Source organism: Geotrypetes seraphini, chromosome 5 (genome assembly GCF_902459505.1).
Source record: "Geotrypetes seraphini chromosome 5, aGeoSer1.1, whole genome shotgun sequence".
In the NCBI taxonomy this organism is placed as follows: Eukaryota; Metazoa; Chordata; class Amphibia; order Gymnophiona; family Dermophiidae; genus Geotrypetes; species Geotrypetes seraphini.
In genome coordinates, this window is record NC_047088.1 from 233,570,374 (window position 1) to 233,583,706 (window position 13,333).

A 13,333-nucleotide genomic window follows, 5' to 3' on the forward strand; every position below is an offset into this window, starting at 1 on the left:
CTCACAAGAGCTACAGAGCACGCAGGCAAGTTTTGCTGACATAAAGAACTGAGGAGCAGAGGTCTGGAACGGGCATTGCTGTATCCATCTCAGCATAGAGTTCAGCATGATGGCAAGCCTGTATTTTTTGGGCCCAGCAGAATTATCTGAAAGCTATATATTAAGTCTGGATCAAATGTCCTACAAAAGTGGTGCCATTGGTGTGTTTGCAGAATTGCACAAAAGAAGAACAGACTCTGGAATACAATGATCTTGATGAGGCGTTTATTATGACAGGTAAGATAAAAGTACAAATCCAAAATGAAATAATCTTCACTTCATGAATAACTGACATGTAGTGTGATACGGAGCCTACATAGTCCGTGTTTTGGCAAACAGCCTTCTTCAGGGGTCCTCCACCTTGTTCTCCTCTCGACTCCTCCCCCTGGTGTACAATGTCAGAAGAAGGCAGAATTGCAGCCATGTCAAAAGTAAGTACTGGAAATGTAGGCCAGGGGTTACAGTGTCTACTTGTGATGAGAATTGCATATAGAGCAGTGCCTATGTCTACTTCCAGTGCCTACTTTTGATATAGATGCCTCTATAGACAGGACTTGGATGCAGTGGTGGTAGTGGGGGTCCACCCTAGGTTCTGTCTTACTAGGGGCACCATCACCCCTCCTCCTTTGCGCCCCCCCCCCCCCCACACACTGCTCCGTCTATCACACGTGCACACCCCTTGCCTTCCCCCATAGCTTTTTTACTTCTCTGGAGTAAGCAACATTGCTGCCCAGGTTGGCATCGGTGCAGTCTCTGATGTCACTTCCGGGTCCTACGCCTAGGAAGTAACACCAAAGGGCAAACCAACACAGACGTGGGCATTCTGCTCGCGTCACAGAAGTTAAAAAGATATGGGGAATGAGAAGGGGTGCACGGCAGGGAAGGGCGGGGTGGGGGAGGGGCACCACCGCTCTGAGTGCCTCTCACCCTTGCTACGCCTTCTTGGACGATGTTTTTTGTAGGCGTATAAGGAATTCCTTCTAGTATGTAAATTCACACAATGCATGTTTAATAGTTTGCAAATATAATGCACTACTTCCTAACTTAAACACCCCCCCTTTACAAAGCAGTAACTGCCCTGAAGCCCATAGAGATTTAAAGGACTTCGGGGCTTTTGTCCCTTTGCTTTGTATAAGGGGGCTTGTGATGGTGGTGGGGTTAATTTGAGCTTACTTAGGGCTCCTTTTACTAAGCTGCGCTAGTGGTTTTAGCGCGCGCTGCATTGCCATGCGTGCTATGCTGACGCCACCATTGAGCTGGCATTAGTTCTTGGCACTTAGCGCGTGCTAAAAATGCTAGTGCACCTTCGTAAAAGAGGGGGTTAATTTCTTAGTGATAAATCTGGAGGGCAGGCTTATTTTGTTAGCTATGCCTTTAAATTTGCATTGCTTAATGTTTATGGGCCTAAAATAATAGGAGTTTTACATGTGGTTAAACAGAATCCTTAAAGCAGCAATTTCTAGCCCTGTTATTGGGAGTTCGATGGGAGAGACTGGAATGCTTATTTAAACCTCTGGCTGGACAGATCTGACTTATTTCAGGTGGGCCTGGCTCTAGTTGATGGCTCACAAAACTTAACCCCTCTTTTACAAAACCACTCTAGCGTTTTTAGCGCTGGTGTGATGGTAACACCTCCGACGCTCATAGAATTCTGTGAGCATAGGAGCTGTTACCGCTACAACCAGTGTTAAAAACAGCACAGTTTTGTAAAAGGGGAGGTTACATCAGGATCATGGTCTGAAGGATGTCTGTCTTTCCCCTCCATCTTGGGTCAGGCTGATTTTGTGGGAATGATGGGGAATACTATTTGGGCTTTTCACACATATAACCTGGAGTCTGCTTTTGACAGCTCCCCTCCTACCAGTGGTGCCCTCCCCTCCCCCACCCACTGTGTGAGCACCCCTTCCCCATGCCTCGATAACTTTTCCAGCGCAAGTGGTATCACCAGCTGGCTGCCTGCATTGGCTCTCCCTCTGACATCACTTCCTAGGCGTGGAACCCAAAAGTGACGACATAGGGAGAGCTGATGCTGGCATGGTCAGCAGGTTGGAATTGCTGCTCGTGCCAGTGAAGAGCTAGAGGTATGTTGAGGGGGAAGTGAAGGCGGGCAGAAGAGGGGGAAGTGAAGGTGGGCAGAGGAGTGGGAAGGAGCAGGAAGAGGGCAGAGAGGAGGATGGGTTCTGGCGCCCCCACCAAGATAGTGCCTGAGGCAGACCGCCTTCCCTGCCTCCCCTTGCTATACCACCACCTCCCACCATCAACCTGCTGTGCTGGGTGACACTATATGCATATAGAGGGCAATTCTAGAGTTGTCCCAAGGAAGCTCAGAATGGTTTACATGAATTTATTCAGGAACTCAAGTGTTTTTCCCTGTCTGTCCCAAAGGGCTCACAATCTATCTCGTACCTGGGACAATGGAGGGATTAAGTGACTTGTCCAGGATCACAAGGTATCAGAGGCTATAGCTTTAAACACTGTGCCACACTCTTCCACTTTTCCTTATATTGTTGATATGTACATGTAACCAGACAGCCAATTTCTCTCCAGCAATCCTAGTATTCTTTCTAGGTGATAAATGAGATCTACCAGCTATGCACTAGGCAGGCAAGATACCAGTCTTCACGCTTGTCAGCCATCTAGAAGTCTACATTCCTAATGACTGACTTGCCAACTACAACAGCTGTCATATCCATTCCCTTTTGGTCATGTGCCCTTGGAGACACTTCATTGTTTCTTTCAAATGTGTTAGTGAATTTAGAGCTTATTGAAAGCTGCTATAATTAAGCACTGAAAATTAAGTGATGCAGTCTCAAAGTATGGTACAAATTTTGAAACTGATTATGATGATATCATTGTTTGGTTGGGATATTTATTTATTTATGTATAGTATTTATACACCGCTTGTTTATATTTATTTTTACACCGATTCTGGAAGAGATCAAACCAGCTATGTCACTTGAAGCCCAGATGATGAAGTTACGACTGTCTTATTTTGGTCACACCATCAGAAGAAAGAGATCACTGGAGAAGGACATTCATGTTTGGGAAGATCGAAGGAACCAGGCGAAGAGGGTGGCCTGCAATCAGGTGGCTGGACACTTTGAAAACAACCATGGGTATGATGTTGGGGGACCTTTCCAGACTAGCACAAAACCGCTTTCTTTTTAGATCCGCAATTCATTGAGTCGCTATGACTCGAGCACAAGTTGATGGCACCTAACAACAACAGAAAGTAGCAGACAAGAATTCAAGTAAAGAAGACAAGGCTCCCCACCAATAGGACTGGACTCTGATGTCCTCTTAGGTTACAAAGAGCCCCTAACCCCCAGACCCCCCCCCCCCACCCCCCAAATCAGACAGGCAGAATGGAATACAACTGCAGTCTGTTCAAGATACGACTACGAACCCGGGGAGACAAACTGTCCAAATAGGGAGACCAGATATGAACAAAGTCTCCGCACTATGCACCAAAGCTGGGATACGGCGAAGAGCCCGAAGCAAAAAATCAACCCCAAGCTCCCGCCCCAAATCCCTCTGCCAAGCTGCCAGCACAAAGGAAAAATCCCACGGGGTCCAAGAGCCCCAAGCTGTTTATGATATAAACCTCCCCCCCTCCAAAAAAGCCCGAAAAATAATCCCAAAATCTAAAGAAAGAGAACTCTGAGGAAGGGAATTTTGTGCTGTATGGTTTGTTTCTTAATAAAAAACAGATTTCAACTAACAACAGAAAAGAACAAGCTCCGAACCACATAGGGAGGAGCGATGACAAATCGGCCGAAGTCTTGGGGCCAATCGGCTAGCTGTAGGGAGGGGGGTAGGGGTAGGATATATTAGGGGTGAGCGGAGGGGAGGTCGCCCCTTTGGATCCGGCTTCACACGAGGCGGACGCGGCTCCCCTTCTGCTCACCAATTTTTTTCCTTACCAAATTTCCCTTACCGGCTTTGGGTTCTTCCGGCGGCTGGAGCGGCTCTCCTGTTGCTTCCTACATGTGCGCCCCACGTGTGACAGCAGTGGCTGGCCCAGTTCCGATGCTGACGTCTTGGGGACAGCCTTGCTGCTGCATCCTGGATTGCTCATGTTCCTCCGGCCTGCAGAGGCGCCGGCAGGGTAGCGCTGGAGCGCTCCTGTTCCCCTGCAGAGCTTGGCCGTACAACTGGTGAGCATGTGCCGACCGGGAAGCGGGGAGGCAGGTCACCATCGGCCACGTGGCGCACGAGCGATCAGCTTGGCCGCCGTTCTGCCTCCGATGCCGAGAGAGGCCATCCCAACCGGGTGCCCTTGGCGGACCAGGCCCGACTTCCGTCCGGGGGCCGGCTTCTCGGCGCTGGGGGGGCTTAAACACTGCACAGGCGGCCTATGAGCGTTGCTGGCCCGTCTGTGCCGCAAACCGCTGTGGCCGGGAGCGCCCATCCCAAAATTGCCTCCGTTGCAGCGTGCACTCTCAGTCGAGACACGCACGGCTCGAGCCGACGCGGGCGCGTGGGAGCAGATTGGGGGTAGTCTTCGGCTACAGCGGCAGCCAACTACTTGCCCCAATGCGTCCAGCACCCATCCTGCTGCGCCGCAGCAGTGGTGGTCAGCGCCGTCTCACCTGCTCAGCGTGAGCAATCCGGCGGTGGGGGAGGAGGGATTTGTGTCTCCGACCTCTAGCGGCCACGCGGCAGCAGGCCGCGTCCTCCGACAGGGCCCATCACTGTCTCCCAGCCCCCCTACTCCTACCCCGAACCAGGCGCCCATCTCCTGCCGCGGCGAGGCAGCGGTTGTCCGCGCCGTCTCACCCGCTCAGCGTGAGCAATCCGGCGGTGGGGGAAGAGGGAATTGGGTCTCCGAGCTCTAGCGGCCACGCGGCAGCGGGCCGCGGCCTCCGACATGGCCCATCGCTGTCTCCTCTACCCCGAACCAGGCACCATAGCGGCCTGCGACTCCACGCGGCCGCACTAGGCCACGCGGCATTCCCTTCCGCGGCATGAGGGGGGGGCAGACGGGCATGCACCGCGGCCTCCGCCCAAGGCCCCATCTAAGTCTCCCGGCTGCCCTACCCCTACCTCACGCGGCCAGTGACCCAGATAGCGCTCCAGGCACCCAGGGGGCTACCAGTCGCGGCCGCATGTCTCGGCGCCTAGCCAGCACTGCTGGTTCGTGTATGGGGACGGCCCCGGCTGCCTCTTTCGCTAGCAAGTTGAGGGTCGCCGGGAGAGTGCGGGCCATGCTGCTGGGCGAGGGTACAGCGCCCACGTGGCCGCTAAGCCGGTACCTTCCATGTTGCTGTCCCTGCCTCCATACAGTGGCATTTTTGCAGGGTGCTGTCCCTGCCTCCATACAGTGGCATTTTGCAGGGTAGGCACTCAGCACAACAGAAAGAAAACAAGCCAAAAAACAGAATAAGCCTGTGGAGTCGATGATCTTGATATAAAGGTTTATTAAAAAGTCTTCACAATTAAAGAAATGCGGATCAATTACGAATCCATGTAGTACACAATGAAAGTTTTGTGGTGTGGACCCAACATGGTCCATGTTTCGGTCATAAAGACCTTCTGGGGTCCAATCTGATACTGCTACAAAATTTAGATATGCTGAAAAGCATTCAAAGAACTGTGAACTGTCTGCAGCCAGCCACTTTGTTCCTGGGTCCCACAGCTCTGTGTGCAGGGGAAAGGAGGGGATTGTTACTTGCCAATGGGGAAAAGTGGGCATCTCTCCTGCTGCAGAGGGGGGTCTTGCCGTCGTGTTTGTTTGCCGCCACTGTTGCAGGGAAAGGTTGTTGTAATGCAGCGGGAGAGTGGGCATCTCTCCTGCTGTTGCTTTGTTTTTGTTTTGGGATTTGGGGGGGTTAACGGCGTTGACATAATTATTTTTGTGCATGTGCTCATCAGTGATGGGCACATGCAAATTCAGAAATCTTCGCTGCTGTCCACCGACCTAATTTGCATGCGCGATATTTTAAGAATGTCTCAGGTTTTATAATTCGGTATCTAAATGGCTGCATTAGCATACCCTTTATTGAATCACAGCTCTTTTTTTGTAGCTATTAAGCTAACATGTTAAAAGCAAACGCTTATCATTCACAGCAAAATGTTGATTCAGTTTCCAGTAACGCTGAAACAAATCATGGTAAAATGCATTATTGTCTTCAAATTCCAGCCATTTACAATAAAAATGGCGGAACCAATATAAAAGTCAATAGCAGCGTTAATGGATTGTGCAACTAGTGCAAATCGTGCAAAAAAAATTTTTTTATAATGTGCTGAAGTGCTATTAATGTGCTGATTAAAGTGCCATGTGCTTTTTGCTTCAATGCCTGGCCCCCCTATTCTTCGTCAGGAGGGGTCTAGGTGAAAGCAAACTAACATTAAAAACATTTCAACAATAAAATAAATACATGCCCAATCTTACAACTGAATCTTGTATCAAATGTCAAACTTCTCTACTATCAATATAAAGTTTATTGAACATATCTTCTCAGGCAAGCTAAATCGGGGAACGACACCGGAAGAGGAACTGGCTGAAGTTACCTAAGCTCCCGGATTTAAATACATACGCACTCTCTAATACACCCATCTGGCCAAAATGCTGCAATTAAGACAGCGGAAATGCATTAGCATACCGTCATTTTATAACGTGGCCTTAATTCCCCCATTGCCCCAGGTACGAGTACATTAGATAGATTGTGAGCCCGGCGGGAGAGAGAGGGGAAAAATGCTTGAGTACCTAAATAAATTCATGTAAACCGTTCTGAGCTCTCTTGGGAGAACAGTATAGAAAAAGGAATAAATAAATATTGCAGTTTTGAAAAAAAGAATATTGAATATGATCTCATAAAGCATTTTCTATGTGTGAGGCATGTCCTGCATGTGAAAGTAACTCCGTGACTATAATATGTATGTATAAGTACGTGTATTTTTGTTTGCCTGGAGGTGTTCTGAGGGTTGCTTTGGGCAGAACTGTTATATACCTGTGTATTTTATTTTATAAAATAGGCGTGTGCCCATTTTAGAGTGCAAGGCATTCAAATTGTGGTATACTGCAGACATTCATTAGGAAAAGCAGAGGAGATCAATCAAAAAGTAATAAGCTGTTCCTAAATATTTTCCTAAGAGATATTTTCGTAGGACCCTCAGGTGGTGCTAACACTCCAAACTTGTTTTATTGTCAGTGTATCCAGTTCCTTATAGTTCTTATTTGGAGTGTTAGCACCATCTGAGGGTCCCTGCTGAAACCTGCCCCTGTGTTTGCAATACAGGGGGAAGGTCACCTGAGGTTGCAGACAAAATGGAGGGGCCAGACAGAGAAAATGGCGAAGTTCCCGCCAAAAATGCTCCCTCCATGGCCTGTAGCGGCTGAGAAGGCTGAACAGTCCCAGCCGCTAAAACAGGCAAGTCGGCATCAGCTGTCAAAAAATCAGCTGAGAGGGAATCTTTCGGCGAATCCCTCCGTGGGCGGTTGGGGAAGACTGGGCTTCCCCACTGCTCCCAGCCGACTCGCGAGGCACCATCGGCGGGGAGCTCTGGGCGCCTGCAGCCGCTGCCGACGGAGCTCCACCACCTCACCGACCCAAACCGCCGAGTTCAGGCCGGCCGCGAGTGCCTCGCGGCTGGACCTAATTGTGTCCCCCTCCCCCGGAGGTCCCTGCTGAGGGTCTAGCGTGGTTTCAAAAATGGATGTTTTTCCGCCTCCAACTTATGGGTGTCTTGCGGAAAACATCCAATATCAGACTTAGACACACTATTGAAAATGGCCCTCAATATCAATTAAATTCATGAACTTTTGAAATACTTAAATTGGCACACATTTTAAAATATTAGATTGCGGTCTACATACATATGTGCTTGCATCTTACTTGCATGTTAGAAACTGGGTTGGTTTAGGTTCATGTATACTCAGAATTACTCCGACTCATAGAAACTATATGAGCATTGGAGCATTTAGCACTCGGGCCATGGTAGAAACCTCTACCACAGCTTAGTAAAAGGGGGGGGGGGGGGGTTAATCACTTTTTACTCTCTTTTTACTAAGCCGCAGTAAAGGTTTTGACCACAGGATAGAGCGCTAAATGCTCTGACACTTCTCCGACATTCAAAGAATTCCTATGAAAATCTCAATAACAACTGACTCCCCCCACCTTCAAAAAGTTCAAGGTTTTTACCTAAATATTAGATCTATTAGGAATAAATCACAATTGGTCAAAGACTGGCTCGAAGAGACAAACCCTGACTTTGTCCTTTTAACTGAAACATGGCTGATCTCCGATAATGACATCATCATACGCGAGTGTCTCCCACCTGGGTTCAAAATCATTTCTCTGCCCAGAAGCAGGGGAAGAGGGGGAGGATTAGCCATCATTGTTAAAGACTCATTTGAATCCACCATCTTAGCTTCGAAATCCTCAGTTGATATTGAAATCCTTTCTTGTAAACTGGTCAGACCAATTAGAAGAGGCCTTAATCATCATGCTATTCTACATTCCTCCCAAGAAATGGTCCACTGCCAATGATACCTTCTTTGAATTCTTCCTTACGAACTCAACTGCTTGTCCCTACAACCTACTGACTGGTGACCTAAACATCCACCTAGAGCAGTGTTCTTCAACCTTTTTACACCCGTGGACCGGCAGAAAAAAAATAATTATTTTGTGGACCGGCAAACTACTAGGACTAAAATTTTAAAACCCTGTTTCCGCCCCATCTCCGCGAGCTCGGTCCCCACAAATCATCTGATCCCATCCACACAAGCCTCAGTTATGATTTTATATTGAATGTATTTTATTAAAGTATAAAAAGAAACAATATTCTTTACAATTGTCATTTTATAAATACAAATAATTCAGAGCAAGGATCAACAAACCCCTATCTCCCCTCACCTTCACATATATCCCCTCTACTATCAAGAAAACTGAACAAGCCAAATTATTACAGAATGCTACACAGAAATATCATGCTAACAGAATACTGCAGTCACACATGACAGGAATAGTTTTAGGGGAGTGCAACTAGGGCAACTGCCCCCTGGTCAGAGAGCGCCCTAAGCCAGCTGGAAGCTAAAGAAGCACTGCCTGGGTTTTGCAGTCCCCAGTTATATCTAACACCAGCTCTAGCAGGATATATATTTCAAATCTGATATATTCTAATCACAAAATAGAAATAAAATTATTTTTTTCTACCTTTTGTCGTCTCTGGTTTCTGCTTTCAATCTTCTTTTCACTCTCTTCCTTCCAGCGTCTGCCCTCTCTATCTCTTCAATCCAGCATCTGCCCCTTCCATCCACTGTATGTCCTCTCCCCCTTCCATATGGTATCTGTCTTCTTTCTATGCCCCTCTCCCCTTTCCATCCAGCTTGTGCCCCCTCTCTCCTTTTTACATGATTCATTCCAGCTTCACTGCTCTCTTCATTTTTATCTCTCCTACACCAGATCTATCATCGTCCCTCTCTGCTTATTTTTCTGCTGACCCCTTCCTATCATCAATCTCTCTACTTTTTCATGCCTGTGTCTCCCCTTCCCCTCTAATCTCTCTGCCAGCTGTTTCCTTCCTTTTTTCATTCTCCCTTCCCTCCTCCTCCTGTCCAGCAGTAACTCTCTTCCCTTCCTCCCCTCCCAACAGCATCTCTCCTTCTCCCTCTTCAGTAGCAGCTGTCCCTTTTTTTCCTTGCCCAGCAGCTTCCCAGATTCCTTTCCCTCCTCCCCTCCCAGCAGCATCTCTCCTTCTCCCTCTCCAGTAGCAGCTGTCCCTTTTTTCCTTGCCCAGCAGCTTCCCAGATTCCTTTCCCTCCTCCCCTCCCAGAAGCATCTCTCCTTCTCCTTCTCCCTCTCCAGTAGCAGCTGTCCCTTTTTTTCCTTGCCCAGCAGCTTCTCAGATTCCTTTCCCTCCTCCCCTCCCAGAAGCATCTCTCCTTCTCCCTCTCCAGTAGCAGCTGTCCCTTTTTTTCCTTGCCCAGCAGCTTCCCAGATTCCTTTCCCTCCTCCCCTACCAGAAGCATCTCTCCTTCTCCTCCCTCTCCAGTAGCAGCTGTCCCTTTTTTTTCCTTGCCCAGCAGCTTCCCAGATTCCTTTCCCTCCTCCCCTCCCAGAAGCATCTCTCCTTCTCCCTCTCCAGTAGCAGCTGTCCCTTTTTTCCCTTGCCCAGCAGCTTCTGATAGTGGATTTCTCCCCTCCCAGCAGCTCTTACTTCCCAGCGCAGCGATTCAGGAAGGCAGCCTCGGGTCCTTTGTTGGGTCCCGCCGCCTCTGAGGAAAGAGGAAGTTGCATCATCAGAGGCAGCTGCGACTCAGCAAAAGCCCCGAGGCTGCCTTCATGAATCGCTGCGCTGGGAAGTAAAGGAGAGCTGCAGAGAGGGGAGAAAGCCACTATCGGAGGCTCCCCACGATCTCTCTGGCCCTGCGCCAACTTCAGATGTTGATCTTGCCGGCCCTGTGACCTAGGGCATGTAGAGCAGGGTGACGCCAAAGAACTACTTCCAAAGACCTAGTCTGTCCCAAAATGCTCTGGCACCAAACCACTTGGACCGATATTCTATGGTCGGACCACCGTCTATGCAATTTCCAATTCAATTGGCAAGCCAAATGCTCCCCAACCATACCCAAGGAGACAAAAAGGATTAGGAAAATGACAGCCACCAGAGGCTTGGTAAACCCAGTGGAATTCTGGTCACACTACGATATCTCGTCAGATTCAGACTCCCTCTCTGTAGACTCTTGGACCAATACGAGCACGCAGATTCTAAACAAGATGGCCCCCATCAAATTAAGAAAAACAAGAAATAAAAACCTGGATGGCTGGTTTGACACCAAGCTAGGAACAGCAAAAAGAGAATTACGAAAACTGGAAAGACAATGGTTAAAATCAGGAGATAACAAAGAAAGAACAAATTGGAGACAAAAATTAAAATAATACAAAAAACTTATAACTACAAAACGCATGAATTTTTATGCAAAAAAAATAGACTTTCCCAACACCAAGAATCTATTTAAACTAGTTAACAATCTTTACGATATACAGACCTTTTCCCGCACCACTACAGACTCTCCACCATCAGCCGATGTGCTGGCTGAATTTTTTAACAACAAAATCAATAACCTAAGATCCAACCTATTGGCCTCCACAACCAACCATTTGAATACCCAGTCACCCAACACATTGACGAACCCAGGGTAGACATGTACTGGAATAATTTTTCTATCTCCACCTGGAATCAATTCTGCAAACTCCACTCGAAATATGCCGATTCGTACTGCAAATTAGACAGTTGCCCACCAAATGTCATGAAAGCTGCTCCAGTCACCTTCAAAGCCAAGTTACACGATTGGCTCTCCTCTATTACTGTCTGGTACATTTCCCAAGGAGTTAGGTCAGATACTAATCACACCAATTGTAAAAAAAATCCGAAGGAATCTATCAAGTTGACATTGAATTACAGACCCATTGCAAACTAAATTAAACTAAACTAAACCTTAAGTTTATATACCGCATCATCTCCACATTCGTAGAGCTCGGCACGGTTTACAGGAAATGGTATAGAGAAGGAACTCCAATGAGGGTTACAGAACAGTATAGAGAAAGTTTAGAGGGACTTAGTATAACAAAGAGGAGGAAATATTATATTTTTGAGAATAGCCAAGTTTTCAAATGTTTTCGGAAAAGTTGGAGGGTGCCCAGATTCCGAAGTGGGGTAGAAAGGTTATTCCATAGCTCTGTGATTCTGAAGGAGAGGGATGTCCCTAGTTTTCCTGGATAGGATATGCCTTTTAATGAGGGGGAAGGATAGTTTGAATTTTGGGGTGGATCTGGTGATGTTAGGATTCGAGAAATTCCAAGATAGTGGGATGAGGGGAGGAAGGATGCCATGTAGGATCTTGAAAGTTAGGCAAGCACATTTAAAGTGGACCCTAGAGACTACTGGGAGCCAGTGAAGTTTGGACAGGAGTGGGGAGGCATGGTCAAATTTACTTTTTGCGAAGATTAGTTTAGCCGCGGTATTCTGAATCCGCTGAAGTCTTTGAAGGCTTTTCTTTGTTAGGCTTAAGTAGATGGAATTACAATAGTCCAATCTGGAAAGGATGATGGATTGTATGAGGACAGCAAAGTGTTGTTGATGGAAGCAGGATCTCGCTTTCTTCAGCATGTGAAGGCTGAAAAAGCATTTTTTTTACCAAGGAGTTGAGGTGATCATTGAAGAATAGTGTAGAGTCAATGATGATGCCCAGAACTTTGCTAGAGAACTCAAGCTGCAGTGTGGTATCAGAGGACAGTGGGATGAGGGTGGGTAGTGTGACAGGGAAGCTCCTGTCACCAGTTTAAACCCGGTTTTAAACCCTGCCATGCAAAGGGCTGCTCCTATTCCTAAGCCCAGGAAGCTGCCCATTAACCCTGTTCCTATTACAAAGAGCCAACAGGCAGGGCAAGGCAGAGAGAGAAGGGCAGAAACCACAATATCTGATTTAGGGCACTATAATCCCTTTTATAATTCCTTGGGCAGTTCTCCAGTAAAGCCTCTGGTAAAGAAAACTAGCCCAGGAAGGGTTAAGGAAAGGGGCGGAGCTGTCAGGCAAGATGAACCCAGAGGGAGAGTGGGAAGGAGCTTGCAGCATAAAACCAACACACCTGGGAACACTCAGGGGAACTCAGGAACTGCAAGAGAGAGACGTGCCGTGCAGAGCAGGAAGGAAACAGCTGGGAGTTTTCTTTCCCAGTCCAGGGCTAAAGAACAGGCTGTCCTACAGCCCTCACGAATTAACAAACTTCTGGCTCCCAGGCAGAAGCCCAAGGGAGGAGAAAGGCTTCCAGAGCAGGGCTGGCCGGTAGCTGCCCCTGAAGGGAATTCCTATCCAGCCTCAGAGAGCGGGGAGTCCCTAATGGAGATAGAGATAGAGGTCTCTGAAGGAAGTGAAATGGAGTGCAGTCTGGCAGCCTGGGATCTCCTGTCTAATTACAGTCAATAAGGTAATGAATGGGGGAGGGGAATGAAAGTTAACGTCTTTCTGTGCAGCTTCTTTCTCCCTTAAGCAGGACTGTAAGGAAGTGTGAATGGGTCAATTAGAGCCCGAGAGATAGGCCTTGCAGAGAGAGTGAAGGAGGTGGGAACCCTAATTAACTTCCAAGAAAAGTCTGAACGGGACTTCAGTGACCTGACGTTCATAACCCTGAATAGGGGAACTTTTGGGTGGGGACTTACACCAGTCAGAAAAGGGTGGATGGTTCCCCAGCCCCTACCCCAGGAGCATATGGGTAGTGGGGGCATGGTACTTCAGGTGGGTCAGGTGGGAAAAGCTTCCTGAAGTATCCACAGGCACAATTGGTGAAAC